We start from the raw sequence: 13915 nt of genomic DNA on the forward strand, positions 1-13915 counted from the left end.
GAAACTTCACAGAATTTCCAAATTCTCTTAAGCTTATTTTAAATGTTTTACACCTTATTATCACCTTCTGATATGTACTTTTAGGTATTTATTATACTTAATATTTATAGTATGTATCTTCTGGTAGAATGTAAGCTTTGTGAGGGCAGAGATTTTTGTCTATTTTGTTTACTGATGCATCTCAAATTCCAGGTCTATGGAATTTAATTGATAACCAATAAATATTTGCTAAATAAATTGGGAATAAAATCCCAAGCATATGAGGGTATGCAAATTAACTCATAAACTTTATTTCATTCGTAGAACCTGGGATTATGACGTCATCGAAAGGTTAAAAAATACAGTAACAGCAACGAACTATTCCAGCCTTCACTCCCAGAACGGGAAGGGGCGGAGCCTGCGGCAGGCTCCCCCTCTCTCCCGTGACGCACGCTGGGCGGGGCAGGGCTTCTGCCTCGTGGGGAGCTACTTCCGGATCCTGTGGGGGTGGTTGCAGGCGGGATGCGCTCTGGCTAGCGAGCGCTTAGCGGAAGGCTCTGTGGCAGGGGCGGTGGCAGTGGCTGTTATGGGCTCTGTCTGCTTTGCCGGTGAGGACTTGGATTCCAGGTGTGACAGTGGGGAACCGGCCTGGGGATCTGGATAGCTGGACAGCTTGTGGTGAGAAGAATGCGGAACAATGTGTGTCCAGCTCACCTTTATTAGCCATTGAAAATATAAGCAACAACCGATGGAAGATTCTCTCTCCTTAAAAGAGAGGATAAGGGATGAAAAAGAAAGATACTCCCGCCAGACTCAGAGTTCTTCTGATTTGAAAGATGATAATCGCTACACGTCACCTAGATTGAAGTCTGCTAGGAACCAAGACCGAAGGATTAGAGCTAACAAGAAAAGTGATGGTATTAGGTAGCAGTTACGGAGAATTTGGGGTAAATACTGATCCTCCCTACAGTCCTTTAAATTGAGTAGAATATTAGAATATCTTTTACAAGTGAACAGCTGAGGCATAGGTTAAATAATATGTTTAAAATCATAGTAGTGGCAGAATTCTCAGCAAACAAACTGAGTACGGATGTTACCTTTTGAATTCTTTGAAATGTTTGGGACACCAAATTCCCATCCAGCTGAGGAAATAGCTAAATTTATAATGGAATGTGCAATTATGGAATATGGTACTATACTGACATGGAATGTTTCCCCAAAACACATTTTGGAAGGTATTAAACGAAGTTGCAGAAAAATTTGTATTTAGTACAAAATCAAATCCCTCAAAACGATACTGGATTTTATTACGGTACATAATTATATAAATGATAGAAAAAAGAATAAATGCATGCAAATTGATACAAAAATTGGAATAATATATACTACTCTGACAACCGTGAATAGCACAGGGAAGGGAATCATAGTCAGGGATTTATGGGTGTTATGGTCAAATAGAATTTTTTGTAAAGATGGTTTCTGTGTGGGTGTGTGTTAAGAAAAAGTATATATACATTTATTATAAAGTTATTGTAAAAACTTGAAAATACAGTGTAGAAAATGTTATATCTACAGGTGTGAAATAAGAGATTTGGACTAAAAAGAATACATATGTATAGTAGAACCTCTGTAAATTGATCACCCAAGGGACTGCAACAAACTGGACAACATGCAGAAGTGGTCAACATAAGGAACTAGGCCTTATGTTGGTAAGTACATGTAGTGCATGTCTGGTCTATGAAAATTAGGTCAGCTTAAGGAGGTGGTCAGTGTAGGAGTTGGTCAACTATGGCAGTTCTACTGTATATACAATATATATACACACATATATGACTGTATGTTTGTATACACAGGTTGCTTAATATCCAGGATATCTGAGAAATGCATGGTTAGGCTATTTTGTCATTGTGCTAACAGAGTGTTTTTAAACCTGGGTGGTATAGCCTACTTAGGCTACGTGGTATAGCCTATTGCTCCCAGGCAACAAACCTGTAGAGAATGTTACTGTACTGAATAATGTAGGCAATTGCAACACAATGGTATTTGTGTATCCAAACACATCTGAACATAGAAAAGGTACAGTAAAAATATGGTATAAAATATAAAAAATGGTACACCTGTATGGGGCACTTACCATGGATGGAACTTTCAGGACTGGAAATTGCTGAGTCAGTGAGTGAGGGTGAGTGAATGTGAAGGCTTAAAACCTTACACTACTGTAGACTTTATCAACACTGTACAATTAGGCTACACCAAATTTATAAAAAGATTTTGTTTTTTCAATAAATTAGCCTTAGCTTACTGTAATTTTTCACTTTATAAACTTTAATTTTTTTTTTTTTTTGAGACAGAATCTCAAGCTGTAGCCCTGGGTAGAGTGCTGTGGTATCACAGCTCACAGCAACCTCCAACTCCTGGGCTTAAGTGATTCTCTTGCCTCAGCCTCCCAAGCAGCTGGGACTACAAGCATTTGCTACAATGTCTGGCTGTTTTTGTTGTTGTTGTTGTTGTTTTAGCTGGCCTGGGCTGGGTTCTAACCCTCCAGCCTCGGTGTATGTGGCTGGCGCCCTACCCACTGAGCTACAGGCACCGCCCAACTTTAAATGTTTTTTAAAAACGTTTTGACAGCTTAAAACATAAACATGTATAAATGGACCAAAATATTTTTCTTTATATTCTTTAGTTATTTAATTCTTAAATTAAATTAAATTCTTTAATTTTTTTATTTAAAATGTTTAATTTTTGTTTTGCTTTTTAAACTTTTTTATTAAAAACTAAGGCACAGGGCGGCGCCTGTGGCTCAGTGAGTAGGGCGCCGGCCCCATATGCCGAGGGTGGCGGGTTCAAACCCAGCCCCGGCCAAACTGCAACAACAACAAAAAAAAAATAGCCGGGTGCTGTGGCGGGCACCTGTAGTCCCAGCTACTCGGGAGGCTGAGGCAAGAGAATTGCTTAAGCCCAGGAGCTGGAGGTTGCTGTGAGCTGTGTGATGCCACGGCACTCTACCAAGGGCCATAAAGTGAGACTCTGTCTCTACAAAAAAAAAAAAAAAAAAAACAAAAACAAAACTAAGGCACAAACACACACATTAGCCTAAGCCTACACAGATGAACCTGAGGCCTTCTTAATTTGGTGAAGCAAAAATTTGTATTCAGCACAACAGCTGTGATTGGATCTATTAACTTTGTTAAGCTTGCAGTAGTCTACAGTCATTCTTCAGGATCTATCTAGGATCTGAAGTCAGACGGGTGAAATAAATGGAGATGAGAGAGACTATCATGTCTGCATCTTTTAGGTCTTTATGGCAGTGCTGAGCTCTGCCATCTCCCCTGAGATGGAATATTTGACTCAATATCTGGGCTAATGGTTTGGGGTTGAGATCAAAGGTATCTACTTGGTCTTCCAACTATGACAGCCCTTACCCTATAGGCCAAGGACCCAGTTTTTGTGTTTCTCTAAATATCATCAAGTGTCTCAACTAAAATTATACACTGGACTGAGGAAATGACCACTAGGCAGGATTGCCGTCTCTTTGGGTTGATAGTGAGCCAACATTGGACAGAACTTAGTTTAGTACCTTGTTCCCTTATCCCTGCATTCCAACAGGGGGACGTGATGATGCTTTGAGTATCAATGTCAACTCAAACCCTATCTATGTTATGCCTGGATATTCTCCTTTCCCCTCTTTACATTTATCCAAGTAGATGGCTATGGGTTCCGTTGGTGAATAATTGGAAAATCATCACAGCATATACTGGCAGAGTTCTTTGTGAAATGGATGGCAAGAAGAAATTAAGTCATTTTTGCAAGACGTTTCTATGGTAAATCACTTGTGAGAGAAAATTGGGGTTTGGGGAGACTTTCTCCTGGGTAAGCATTTACTTGGTTGCTGTATATCTTTGACTAGTTTTCAGAATTTTCCTAAGGTTGATTGTGACAGTTTTTGCCAAGTTTTACAGTGTTGCTTCTGGGAAGAGAGGAATGGTGTAGGTTCCCACTTAGTCATTGTCATTGACATTACTCCATCATATAATCCTGTAGAGATTGATGTTTTACACTCAATTTAATATGCTTGAGTTTTATCCAAATTATATTTTCTTTTTTTTTTTTTTTTTTTTTGTAGAGACAGAGTCTTACTGTACCGCCCTCGGTAGAGTGCCGTGGCGTCACACAGCTCACAGCAACCTCCAGCTCCTGGGCTTACGCGATTCTCTTGCCTCAGCCTCCCGAGCAGCGGGGACTACAGGCGCCCGCCACAACGCCCGGCTATTTTTTGTTGCAGTTTGGCCGGGGCTGGGTTTGAACCCGCCACCCTCGGCATATGGGGCCGGCGCCCTACTCACTGAGCCACAGGCGCCGCCCCCAAATTATATTTTCTATTGATACTTCATTCTCTTTTATTGCTTAGTAGTATTCTATGGTGTGTATATACCAAAGATTTTTTTAACCATTTACCCAGTGAAGGACATTTCAATAGTTTTCAATTCAGAGCTATTACAAATAAATCTGCTATGAACACTCATGTACAAATTTCTACATTCATTTCTTCGGGGTATATATACCCAACAGTGCAACTTCTGAGTCAAACTGGACTTCATTTTTTATTTTAAAACGAACAGCTTAAGTATTTTTTAGAGTGATTGTGCAATTTCACATTCCAACCAGCAATATATGAGTGATCTAGTTTCTTCATATCCTTGAAGAGCCTTTGGTGGGGATTTTTTTGGTTATTATTGTTTTGTTTTCAAATTTCAACCATTTTGGTAGGTAGGTAGTGATATCTCACTGAGATTTAATTTGCATTTTCCCAAGCTGATGATAGTCAACATCTCATATACACATTGTCTGATTGGATAATTTGTTTTTCATTGTTTAGTTTTGACAGCTTTTTTTTTTTTTTAGACAGAGTCTCACTTTGTCGCCTTGGGTAGAGTGCTGTGACGTCATAGCTCACAGCAACCTCAAAGTCTGGGCTTAAGTGATTCTCTTGCCTCAGCCTCCCAAGTAGCTGGGACTACAGGCACCAACCATAATACCCAGCTATTTTTAGAGACAGCGTCTCACTCTGGCTCAGGCTGATCTCAGACCTGTGATCTCAGGCAATCCATCTGCCTCAGCCTTCCAAGTGCTGGGATTACAGGCATGAGCCACCACGCCAGGCCTGAGAGATTTTTACATTCTAGATACAAGTCTTTTATTGGATATGTGATTTGCAAATATTTTGTCCCAGCCTTTATTGGAATCCTTTGTCTTTTAATTCATTTAACAGGGTTTTTAACAGGGCAGAAGGTTTAAAATTTTTTATTTTTTTTTATTTTTGAGACAGAGTCTCAAGCTGTTACCCTGGGTAGAGTGCTGTAGCATCATAGCTCACAGCAACCTCCAACTCCTGGACTCAAGTGATTCTCCTGTCTCTGCCACCCAAGTAGCTGGGACTACAGGCGCCCGCCACAACGCCCAGCTATTTTTTGGTTGCAGCCATCATTGTTGTTTGGCAGTCCTGGGCTGGATTTGAACCCGCTAGCTCAGGTGTATGTGGCTGGTGCCTTAGCTGCTTGAGTCACAGGTGCCAAGCCAGGAGGTTTTACTTTTGATGAGGTCTGATTTGTCAGTTTTTTTCTTTTATGGATGGTGCTTTTGGTTTTAGTGTAATAATTCTTTTTCTAGTTTTGCATCCTGAAGATTTTCTCCATTTTTTTTTTTCTGTGTTACATTTAAGTCCATGAGTCAATACTGATATAAATAAATAATTGAATAGTGCTCCCACCTAATGGGCACAATGTAAGGATATATGGCATACCTTCTGGGTGTGGGACACAACTTACAAGGACTTTACCTAACAAGTGTAAACATTGTAACCTATTTGTTTGTAGCCTCATATTAATCTGAAATAAAAATAAATAAATAAATAATTGAATAAATGAGTAAATGGGGCAGAAGAAACTCATGGATATTTATTTTATACTTTGAGTTATTATCCAGTACTACTTTGTGTGGTTGCTGAAATTGTCCCAGTTTTAGCCATTGGGAGCTCTTTCAGTTGGCTTCTATGTTTCTTTGGCATACTCCCATCATTGTGTTTTTTCAAGTACTTGCTTATTTTCTGGCACAGTGAGATGCTCTAATCTCGTCTTGTATGTTTCCTTCCCAGTTCTAAATTTAGCCACTTTTCCAAGGAGAACAGGATAAGAAACCAAAATCTAGGTGCTTGATGTGCTTTTTGCTACTAATGTATCATTGCTTCTATCCCCTCTCAGCTGATGGAAAAGAGGAGTATATGTGCATATACTAAATTATGTGTGTGTATATCTCTATATATCTATATATACACATACACACATCTATCTATACAAGTTTTTAAAAGTCAGTTAAATGTTAATACATATATGATATGTATCATAGATGATATATATGGTTTTGAAAAACAGATAAGTTTCTATATACATACCATGTGTATCATACACATCAATATATGTATATACTGTATATTTATCATCTAAATGTATATATGAGTTTTTGTTGTGAGTCACTAGTTTTTTTTTTTTTTTTCTTTTGCAGTTTTTGGCCGGGGCTGTGTTTGAACCAGCCACCTCCAGCATATGGGGCCAGCACCCTACTCCTTTGAGTCACAGGCACCACTCGAGTCACTAATTTTTTAAATAATACATAATACATGTACATAGTTTTGGGGTACATGTGTAATACAGTTATATAATTTGTGAAAAAAATGCAAGAGACACAAAATAATATTAATAATGAAGAAAAAAGTTAAAGAACTTGTACTTCCTAATTTCAAAACTTACTACAAAATTGAAGTTTTGAAGACAACATGATATAAGCATAAAGGTAGATGTATGAATCAATGGAATAGAATAAACTTTCAAATTTATGATTAGTAGATTGTTTTTTTTTTTTTGATTAGTAGATTTTTTGACAAGGGTGCCAAGACAATTCTATGGGAAAAGAATGTTTTTTTCAACAAATGATGCTAGGACAAGCCTTAAGTAGATATACACACCTAAAAAAATGATGGGCTCTTTCCTCATATCCAAAAATCACATCAAAAGAAATCAAAAACCTTAATGTAAAGGCTAAACTGTAAGACCCTGGAAAAAAATCCTAGGGATAGATCTTCATGAACTTGGTTTCTTAGACATAATACTTAAAGCACTGTTGACAAAAAGAAATATAAATTGGACTACATCTAACTTACAAAAACTATGTGCTTCAAAGGACACTATCAAGAAATTGAAAATACAGGAGAATATCTTTGCGAATTAAATACCCAATAGAAGACTTATATCCAGAATATGTAAATAACTCCTATAACTAAATAATAAAAAGATAACTCAATTTTAAAAGTAGGCAAATTATTTGAATACTTGTCCAAAGATATTTAAATGTCCAACAAACACACGAAAAGATGTTCAATATCATTAGTCATTAGGGAAATAAAAAAATTAGCATACATTAGGATGTCTATAATCAAAAAGACAGTATTGGCCAGTTTTATGTTATGAATATTTTACTGCATTGTTTAAAAAAAACATTTAAAATACATTCCCCTTACATTACAAATATCTTTTTCATCTAATTCAAAATGGTTTGAATTAGAAAAATAAATTTCTCAGAATTGCAAAAAAGGAGATAGTTTAATATGTCTTGTTCTAATTGTATCATTATTTTTAATGATTGATTTCCCAGAGTAAAATTAATTGAATCAATTAATCTTCACTTGATCTTAGCCAAAAGGCCAAGAAGCTGAATCAATTAATCTTTAGTTAAAAAATTAAAAACTATTTTAATTTTTGGAATTATGATTTTTTTTTTTTAAGAGGCAGAGAGTCTCACTTTGTTACCCTTGGTGAGTGATGTGGCTTCATAGCTCACAGCAGCCTCAAACTCTTGGGCTTAAGTGATTCTCTGCCTCAGTCTCCCAAGTAGCTGAGACTACAAGCACCTGCCAAAATGCCTCGCTGTTTTTTTGTTGTAGTTGTTGTTTAGGAGGCCCGGCTGAGTTTGAATCTGCCAGCCCCGGTGTATGTGGCTGGTCCCCTAACCACTGAGCTTGGGGCGCTGAGCCTGGAATTCTGATTTTTCTTGTATGTTCTCATAATTCACTAAACATCTTTAACACTGACTTTGAGATGCACGTTTTTCTCCTTATCTGACATATCATTTATTTGTACCCTTGAATTAATTTTCAGTGAGGAAAGTATCTTAAGTTTTCAATATGCTCTATTAGTATTTTTCTTCCATTTACATTCTTGATGATGATTATTTCTCATCAAAAAGGGAAAACTAAAATTAGGGCTTGGCAAATCAGATTTGTTAGCATTATATTATGGCAAAAGTACATGATGTTAATATAGGTTTTAAGAAGAAACATTACAAATATATTTTTCATCTATTGTATTTTCCATATGTATTATGTATTAGAAAAAACCAACGGAGAAATAGGGACAGCAACACGGTTAAGTTATTATCATGTGATAACACGGTTGAGTTATCACTCAACAATGGAAAGAATCAACTAATAATGTAAATGCATGCTACTTTCTCAGTGCCTTGATATATCTACAGGTGAAATGGTAAAGTGCAAGATATTGTTTATATGCTCTCAAAGAGAATAAAATATCATGAGGCTATCGTCATGTGAGGAAAGCATATTAAACAACAAATCATTGGAAATCATTACATCATATGGCTATTTTAAATCTAGGCTGTAAGTGCTTTAGGCTTTAAGAGAATAGTGACAATATCTTGATAGGAGAATTGTGAAAACAAGTAAATGAAAATTAGCTAGTCCTGATACCCTGTTTTATTTTAAGGTGTGCTCCCAAAGATGCGCTAGGTCTTATTTTCAGGGGATGTCTTATCTTTCCTGTAAGTAGGTCTCTTATTTTCGGACAATGTCTTATTTTCGGGGAAACAGGGTAAATACCTAGGGTTTATCTATAAAGGAAATGAAAAGGGGTGCTTTCATTTAGAAGAAAAGCATGAGTATAGAAACATGGTAAAAAAAATGAGAAATCTGGTTATAATTCTAGAATAAAAATTATTGAAGATTTTAATATTATGCTGATGTGGAAGTGGAAAATTTTAAAATAGAATTGTTAGCCTCAGATCTAAATTTAAAGTGGTTGGTTTTCAGGGTTTCGGTAAACCTTCTCTAACTGTATGAAACAATATTTGTGTGTGTGTGTTTAAGATATTACTGGAGACAGAATGTCTGGCTTGTATCATAGTCACAGAAATGTCTAAGTCACTCTGAATTTTACAAACGATGTAAAGTTTGACAAACCTCAAAATGTGATTACACAATTTTCAATGAACTGGCAGACCAGTTTTGGAAACCTGTTCAATGAATGTGTTTAGGCAACAGAAAACAAATGTCACTCTATGTCAATAAAATTTTATTGAAGGAGATTATTAAAACAGTTTTCTGTGGTTGGGTGCAGTTGCTCACACCTGCAATCCTAGCACTTTGGGAAGCTGGGATGGGGAGGACTGCTTGAGGCCAGTAGTCTGTGACCAGCCTGAGCAAGAGCAAGACTTCTTCATTTTTACAAAAAATAGAAAAATTAGCTGGGCGTGGTGGCATGAGTCTGTATTCCCAACGACTCAGGAGGCTGAGACAGGAGGATCACTTAAGCCCAGGAGTTTGAGGTTGCAGTGAGCTATGATGATTCCACTGTACTCTAGGGTGACACTAAGCAAGACTTTGTCTCAAAAATTAAAAAAAAAAAAAAATCTCTGTAAGAATGATAAGAACAGGGCAACTTGAAGAGATGTTAGTAAACTAAGTAAACATTATATCTTTAAGGGAGCTTGTTGTTTGCACATTTCTTATTTCTTGTTTAAGAAAACTCTTGCAGGGGCGGTGCCTGTGGCTCAGTCGGTAAGGCGCCGGCCCCATATACCGAGGGTGGCGGGTTCAACCCGGCCCCGGCTGAACTGCAACCAAAAAATAGCCGGGTGTTGTGGCGGGCGCCTGTAGTCCCAGCTACTCGGGAGGCTGAGACAAGAGAATCGCGTAAGCCCAGGAGTTGGAGGTTGCTGTGAGCTGTATGATGCCACGGCACTCTACTGAGGGCGATAAGGTGAGACTCTGTCTCTACCAAAAAAAAAAAAAAAAAAGAAAACTCTTGCAACCAACCTCTTTTTTTTTGGCCGGGGCTGGGCTTGAACCCGCCACCTACGGCATATGGGACCGCCGCCCTACACGTTGAGCCACAGGCGCCGCCCGCAACCAACCTCTTAAAGGCTTTTTTTACCTCTCTGTTCCTCAGTTTTTATATAAGGGGGTTCAGCATGGGTGCAATGATTCCATAGAAGAGGGAAACCATCTTTCCTCAGTCCTTAGAGTTGGGTGAAGGTGGTTGCAGGTACATGGAGATAGCTATACCATAAAAAAGTGACACCACAATTAGATGGGACCCACATGTCCCAAGCACTTTTTGTCGACCTTCCATCAATTGGATTCTCAAGATTGCTTGGGCAATAAAAGCATATGATATAAGGATGAGTGTCAGGGGTATGAGGTGGAAGAGTACATTGACAGAGAATAGTTCAGACTCATTTACTGTTGTATCAACACAGGGCAACTTGAGCAGCTCAGGGACTTCACAGAGAAAGTGATCTACTATGTAAGGGCCACAGAGCGGTAGCTGAAGAGTCAAGGTAGACAACCACACTGAATTACCAAAACCAGTAATCCAGCATGCAGCCGCCAAAGAGACTTCGGTACATGGTAACTGAGTAATGGAGAGGCAGACAAATAGCTACAAACCTATCAAAGGACATGACGGCCAGCAGAACGCATTCAGTAGCTCTAGTGATAACTGACTTAATGACTTTCTTGGACTTGCCTGAAAGGTTTCTTCACTAACACCTGGGCTACCAGGCCGTGGTTTATCATTGACAGAACCTGTTTCTTTATATTTTTTCATCCACTTGGATATGGAATTCCTGTGTGGTGCTTCTTTGTTGTAATGGGTTCTAAACCTTCTTTGGACAACAGCGGTAGATTTTAGTTCAATTAACCAAAGAACACAATTTACTTTCTCTTCTAGTGAAGCCATGAGTCAACAATGATTCTTAACTACTACGCAACTGTAACCAACCACTTTACAGAGTTTCCCCTCTGTTAATTTTACAAAGGCCTACCCATTCCCCGTTTCTTGTTGTCATCAACCTTAATTAGGTTGATTTGGTGTTTGGCACAAATAGTATTTAAAAAAGAAAATAGAGGCTCAGTGCCCGTGGCTCAGTGGTAAGGGTGCTGGCCACATACACCGAGGCAGATGGGTGGGTACGAACCCAGCCCTGGCCTCCTAAACAACAATGACAACTGCAACCAAAAAATAGCAGGGCCTTGGGCCTGTAGTCTCAGCTACTTGGGAAGCTGAGGCAAGAGAATCTCTTAAGCTCAAGAATTACTGTGATCTACTTGGGAGACTGAGCCTAGAGAATTTCTTAAGCCCAAGGTTGCTGTGAGCTGTAACATCATAGCACTCTACCAAGGGTGACATAGTGAGACTGTCTCAAAAAAAAAAAGAGGGCTAAAAACACAATGAATAAAAATCTTTACTTTGCAGAATAGACCAAAGTAAATAAACTCAAGAAATTTGTCTGGTTTGTTGACTCTGTCATTTCCCCATTTTTCTTTCAATTGTTCTTTACATATTGGATATACTAGCCCTCTGTGCTAAAGGTAGAGAATATTTTCTCCTATTTTTGTCAGTTATTCTTTGACTTTGTTTATGGTGTGTTGGTCATAATTTTTATGAATTTTTGTGTAGGTAATTTTGTCAATCATACTCTGTCTTCCTTCTGAATTGGGAGTCATAATTAGAAAATCTTTTTCTACACATATTAAAGATGAATTCATCCATTTCCTTCTAATATATGGTACTTATATGATTTTGTTTTTATTTAGATCTCTTAACCATTTAGAGTTTATTCTTGTATTGATTGTAAAGTAAGGATCTAATTTTATCTTTTTATTTTTCAAATGGTGATCTAGATATTTCTGTACCAATAAAAAGAATTCCATCTTTAACCAGTAATTTAGGATGCCATTTTTGTCATAGAGTAAGTTACCATATATTTGCATCTAATCCTGGACTTTCTATTCTAGTTCATTGGTCAATTCATTTACCAGCACCACTTTAGTTTAATTATAGAACTTCCTGATATTAATGTCTGGAAGAGCCAGTAGCCTCTTTGTAGTTTTTACTTTTTAGTGTCTTCTTAGTCTTTCCCTCCCTCCCTCCCTTCCTTCCTTCCTTCTTTCCTTCCCTCCTTCTTCCCTCCTTTCCTCCTTTCCTTCCTTCCTTCCTTCCATCCATCCTTGCACTTACTATCAACTTGTTTCAGGTTGATACTTCTAATGGTTTTTATTTATCTCTGTCATATTTTATATATTACAACAACACTAAAAACACATAGTGCTTACTATGTGCCAGGAATTGTTCTAAATGAGTTTATGTATTAACTCATTTAAACATCAAAATAACCCTTTGGGAATGACAATGATTTTATGTACATTTTAAGAGAAGAAACTAGGGTACAGAGAAGTTAAAGGTAGAGATCAAATTTTGTTTATGCAAGAAAATCTATGTTCTTAAACACTCAGCCCTTCTCTGTGGATCTACAGAACTTCAAACTTAACTTTACTTTTATTATCTCTATATTTCTATCTCTATATATCTATGTAGGTATCTCAGATTTGGAGGAAGGCAGAATAGCTTGAAGTAGCATGGTTTTTCTGAGACTCTGGGTATGCTTGGCTTGAGCTAAGAACTCTCTGATTATTAATAGGCTGGAGCTGCACGTGGAACCACACACCAAGGGAAGACCATAGGGTAATTAATGAAACCACCTGAAGACAAACTTCACAAATTGACCTCTCCTGATGCCAGGCTTGACTGCTTGTTAGTAGATGTAGGCTACTGTGATGATAGAAGAATTGACTAGGAGGGGCTTATGAAAGCATACACTATAGAAAGGGGGCTCTGCAAGTCTTTCTCCTGGAAATGGTGTATTCATGATTCAGTTAACAGCATAAAGCTTTTACATTATCTTGAGTTTTCAAGTTGGTCTTTATTCCCACAGAAGGCTACAATTAAATGAGAAGGGATTCGCTGCCCCGAAATATACTTATTAAGAATGCTGCTCTTTGGGTGGCGCCTGTGGTTCAGTCGGTAAGGCACCGGCCCCATATACTGAGGGTGGCGGGTTCAAACCCGGCCCCCGCCAAACTGCAACCAAAAAATAGCCGGGCGTTGTGGCGGGCGCCTGTAGTCCCAGCTACTCGGGAGGCTGAGGCAAGAGAACCGCTTAAGCCCAGGAGTTGGAGGTTGCTGTGAGCTGTGTGAGGCCACGGCACTCTACCAAAGTGAGACTCTGTCTCTACAAAAAAAAAAAAAAAGAATGCAGCTTTTTAACTGTTGATGGAAGAGTTTTAGGGAGCTTTGTACTAATTTGTCAAAATTGTTTATTGATAATGTTAGGGAGCAATCAATGTGCTCACTTCCCATTGTGAGCCAATACCACGATATGGGCCTTTGAGAAAAGAAAAGCTTTATTTCAAGTTAACTAACAAAGATACAGGAGGTAATGCTCAAATCTGTCTCTCTGAGCTGGGAGCTAGGTCAGGCTTTATGAGGACAGGTTAATGAGGCTGATCTGATTGGATCTTTCAGTGGGGTAATGATAGGGCTCTGTACTATTGGATCCTGGATCCTGCTGTTCAGTGTCCTTCTCCTAATTCAGTTCCCCCCTCCTTGGTCCAAGCACTTAGGTTCCTCCCATGGTGGCTCACTTGGTTCTTCGGAGCATGTTTAGGTTATGTGGCCTTCAACCTCGGGGTCTATGGCAACTGAAAAGCAATTCAAATTTGTTATATAATGGTAGAGCCAGATTGGTGCAG

At 38.3% G+C, this 13915-nt stretch overlaps 1 pseudogene; it reads right to left on the reverse strand.

Annotated features, from left to right (window-relative positions):
• Positions 1-465: 465 nt before the first annotated feature.
• On the reverse strand, positions 466-11152 carry LOC128594718 (olfactory receptor 2B6-like; annotated as a pseudogene).
• Positions 11153-13915: the final 2763 nt, after the last annotated feature.

Source organism: Nycticebus coucang, chromosome 9 (assembly GCF_027406575.1).
Source record: "Nycticebus coucang isolate mNycCou1 chromosome 9, mNycCou1.pri, whole genome shotgun sequence".
In the NCBI taxonomy this organism is placed as follows: Eukaryota; Metazoa; Chordata; class Mammalia; order Primates; family Lorisidae; genus Nycticebus; species Nycticebus coucang.